Source organism: Tupaia chinensis, unplaced genomic scaffold, assembly GCF_000334495.1.
Source record: "Tupaia chinensis unplaced genomic scaffold, TupChi_1.0 Scaffold145685_1, whole genome shotgun sequence".
NCBI classification, from domain to species: Eukaryota; Metazoa; Chordata; class Mammalia; order Scandentia; family Tupaiidae; genus Tupaia; species Tupaia belangeri.
In genome coordinates, this window is record NW_006205542.1 from 4,465,061 (window position 1) to 4,470,256 (window position 5,196).

Here is a 5,196-nt window from a genome sequence, read left to right on the forward strand (position 1 = left end):
TTTATATCCATGTGTGTGTTACATACATGTTTATCTGTGTAAAGTTTCTCACATATACATGACACATACACTCGGGAAGCAGGAACTACCACGTAGTACTCATAGAGCTGAGCCTGAGCAATACTATGTGCCGAGAGTCTGCTAAGACTCTGACACATGCATATTACTCATTATATGTAATATGCCATGGGTTCTACGTTCAAGTTCGTAACTGCTAGTCATACTGCTTTCAATAAATGAGAAATAAGATACACTTAGCTCCTATTTCAGCCTCATCAATCTGGTGACACTCAATAAAATGGGGGGGCTGTAGTTATGTCTTCATCTGGAAGCTGAAGCCCTGCTGTGAAGCCCTCAGCTTGTCTTCTCTGTAGGAATCCTGGTTCTCCTCATCTCAACTGCCTCGTACAAAGCCCAGTGGACCACCCTAAACTTAGGAAATGGAAATGAAGGGTAGTGAGGTCATTCCAAACAGGAATTAAGGGAAAATCATTTCCCATTAGTAAGATGGACAAAGAAAAAGTCAATCTCTACAAATAGGTCATTTTAACTATTTAATACTACTAAGCAAGTTTCTTTTTTGCTGTTGGAAATTTTTTAAGTTTTTAATGTGTGACTGTGAACTCTGACCTAGAGAAGGATTTAATATGCAGGATTTCTAAGATTATCAACTCTCCAGAACCCTTTGTTCTACAAGTTCCAATTAACACCTGGAATGACTGTTCCCTGGATCCACTGGGGATGCTGACATAGGGAAAAAGCCACCCCTAGGGCATCAGGAGTGTGCAGTTTGAGCCCCAGCCCTCCACACACTCACTATAATTTTAGGCAACTGCTATGGGCCTCAGTTTCTACCAAGAAAAGAAATGAAGTCTATATGCTCTGGTGGTACAGAATGTCTTTCTGTATCAAATGTCTGGAAGAACCCAACCAAATGATTATTCCTCACCACTGTGTGGCTCTTAATGCCATCCCTCCACACAGCTGAGTACTGGTTGATACAGGAACAAATGTTAAAGGGATCGAAGCCCATCTTATTTTTTCTCAGCCAAATACAGGAGGAATATCAGAATTATAAGACTAATAGCAGAAAACTTAGCAAATTAACAGGACGCAGGGAAAAATATTCTTATGAAAGGTATCACACAAATGCCATCCTCAAATGCTCAGAAAGCACTTCCATGTATACTTATGGTGGAATTTCTCACTTGGTTTAGTCAGCCTTACCTCTCACCACTCTCCAATATTCCCACCCACTCCAGTCAAGCCAGTCTCCCACATAAACGAAACTCATCCTAACTAAAATGCTTACCCCTCTCCTCCATGTGATGGTCTACTCTACTCAAAACAGTGTCTCTCACCTGAGGAGTAAAGCTTTATTTGATTCAGGAGATTCTCTGCTTCTTGAGAATAAAAACTCTGTCTTCCTGTATTTTCGGAATCTTACACGGTGTTAACTATGTGAAAGACTAAATGATAACAGTAATTCATAGAATTCTCTCCTGTCTCTAACTCCTTTTCCACCTCTATAATCATACAAGTAAGCATGTTAAACCATAATATGTTACATAGAATTATTTTTTTCTATATTTTTCTTGGTTATATATGTTATCTCTTCCAGCAGGTTATAAGAGACTTTTATTTCTGCATTTGCAATAATATCTATCACAATATTAGGCAAATATAGGGTCCGTTCTTAGATAAGTACTTGTATGCAGTTGTCTATTTCATTGTAGCCTTTTTAAAAAGAACCATTATAATAATCGTACTGAGTATAATTATATGCAGAAACTGTGATTAATACTTTATATACATTATTTTCTTTATTCCTCATCTTTAACTTTGAGACAGATATTACCTCCATTTTGTAGATGAAAAAATTAAAGGTTAATAAAGTTAATATTTTGAGCCTACAGGTGGTGTGGTGGTTAAGACACTGGACTCCTACATGGCTGACCAAAGTCTGAGTACCAGATCAAGTGATTTACTTTCTCACTTTCCCTCTCTCTTCCCCTCTCTCTCTCTCTCTCTCTCTCTGGTGAGCACAATGCCTTACAGCAAACTTAAAAATTAATAATAAATAAAATAAGTAATTTTCTTCTAGAGGTTTTCACTATAGGGCGCATGTACTCGCCAGAAAGACAGAGAGAGACAGAGAGACAGAAAGTGAGAAATGACCCCCCAGGGGCATGGCCACACTACAATCCCTTCTCCTCCAGTCTTCTATTGGGATCTTGGGCATGCATGCAACACGCACCTGGCATGAGTTTAAGCCATGGGGTCTGGGATTCAAACCGCAATCGACTACATGGGAGTCCAGCGACATAGCCATTGCAACTGCTGGTCCCAAAATAAGTAATTTTTAAAAAAAAAGTTAATGCCTTTAAGAAGCTCATGCAGCTACCAATAAGGTGACTTTATAATTCATTGTAAACCAGAAATTATTTGAGCTTAAGTTAAACAACTAAAAATTATTAAATTGACTTTACTTTTTGAAATATTTGTTTATTAATTGATGATTGGTTTTATTAGATACATCTATAAAATGTTTTATTTTCATAATTTAATTATTAGGTTTTCAGGAAAGTCACAATGTATTTTTCTGTTTTACTATGCAAAATGCACCATGACTTTTCTGGTAACCTGATATTTTAAAAACAAACATTAAAATATTTATAAAACAAAGTTTTAAAAATGATTAGCTGAATATTAAATATAATACATGTTGAATAACTAGTCTTAATATATGTTTTCATCCTTTATAGTATTTTTTGAAGAATGATTTCTTCATCATGGTCTTATTTTAATTTTTTTATAAAATTTCCTGAATTTTTCTTTACAATTGTATCTTACAAGTTAATTTGAAACGTCCATATTGCCGATGAACTTTTCCCTATAAAACATACTTATTTTAATGGGGGGGGCTCTTTCTAAAGGTTTTGATGTACTCAGAAGAAAAATCTGTTAAATAAAGGCTATTCTTATTTCTGTTTTTTCCTTTCCTTTTTGTCTTGAAATAGATATATTTTCTAGTTCAACTAATTTCTTTCAGAGGTTTCATAACTTTGTTTTGAGCAAAATTTATTGAAATAAGCTGTCTCTATGATCTTTTGAATACTTTTCCAAATTTAGACTCTGCAAAATTGTAGGCCCTCTTAGTCCCATTTTTATTTCAACACAATTTTTAAAATGTCCAGTTAAAATAGGAATTACATAAAAATTCTTCCCACAAGTCAAGATATTTCCAAAATGCAATTATTGAATTTATAAATTAAATCTTGAATCTGCTGGAGCTCATTATTTAATTTGTTCATTTTCTTCTTAGTTTATGGATATGAATATTGTTTTCTGGTTGGAAGCATGGTCTTCCATAACTATAATTTGTTAGAAAATCTTTGAAAGCAGAAGTTTTAGCATCCCATTCATTACTTTAATTAAATATTTCCAACAAATTTGAAAAAAAATCGCAGCCAATCTCTAGAGTACATATTTATAAAAAGTAGAATACCATTTTACATCACTTAGATGGGTTCAAGTTCTAAATTTTTAACATCTGATCACTGGTAGGCAGCATAGAGAGAAAATATGTACTGCCATTTAACAATTTATATTCAATATTAGCTTTTTAACAAAAAAAATTATAGTTCAGTTATTCTAAATGCATGCTTATATCATTATAAATGTTTGAAAACGATTTCAAATAGAGGTTTGCTCTATATCATCCTAAATTTCCTAACAAGATTATGTATCCTATGGCAAGGTGTTCCACCAAAATCTGCATTCAGAGTGTCAGATATTTTACATTTAATGCTGAATTTTAAAATTTAATTTATAGTACACTTCACTATGGAAAGTATTAACTTTATTCCTACTTTCTCATACCCAGATTCCTCCTCAGAGCTTCACTTTAGGAGATTGGTAGAAATCCTCAAAACTATTTTTTAAAATTTGTTTGTTTTTATTTACATTTAATCATTGTATGTTCTTACAGCATACAATATGGGTTCTCAAAGTGTAAATGCATTGCATGTCAAGCAAGTCAAAGATGTTATCTTACACAATGCCTTTCAATTCTTTTGTTTGTTAAATGTTCCTTTTTTACTCCCTTGAGTTTCTCCCACCCACTGCCAACTGTCCACTCACTTCTACACAGTCGATGGTATCTACTCTTGCTGTTTCTGCTATTATATTTTTGAACTTTCAGTTTCTGATATAAAGTGCAAACACTCTGTATTGATTGAGTAGGGACATACAAGGTTGTCTTTCATCATCTGTCTTATTTCACTTAGCATTAAATCTTCTACTGTGTATCAAATGACAGGATCTTATTGTTTCTGTGCCTAAGTAGTATTCCTTAGTATACATGCACCATACTTTTTTCAATCCAGCCATCTTTCTTGGGCACATAGGTTGATCCCATGCCTTAGCAATTGTGAATAACACTGCAATAAACATGGATGTACAAGTATCTTTCCCACCAAGTGTTTTCTTGTCCTTAGGGTAAATACCCAGAAGTGGAACTATTAGGTCATATGGGAGTTCTATCTGTACATCTTAGAGGAAACTCCATATTGTTCTCCACAGCGGTTATATTAATTTCCATTCCCACCAACAATGTAGGAAGGTTCCTCTTTTACCACAGCATCACCAGCACTCGTTTTTGTGTTTGGTTTGGTTTTGTTTGTTTGTTTTTATCATAACCATTCTACCTGGGGTTAAACGATATCTCATTATAGTTTTGATTTGTATTTCCCTTACAATAGATCTTGAACATTTTTCCATATGCCTTTTGACCATTCATATATTTTCCTTGGAAAGTTGTCTGTTTTGCTCAGGTTATAGTCCGTTATCTGAAGCATAGTTTGCAAATATTCTCTCTCATTCTGAGGTTTCTCTTTTCACTCTGGTGATTGTGTACTCTCCTTTACAAAAGCTTTGCAGCCAAATGTTGTCTCACTTATCTATTTTTGGGATTATCACTTGTGCTTTAGAGATCTTATTTAAGAAATGTTTGCCTATTCCAATGTCATCAAGAGTTCCCTCTATGTTTTCCACCAGTAGTTTCATAGCTTGAGTCTCTATGTTTAGATCTTTGACCCATTTTGAGTTCACTTTTGTTAATGATGAGAGCTATGGTTCTAGTTTCATTGTTCTGCAGGTGGATACCCAGTTCTCCCAGTACCATTGGCTGGGGGG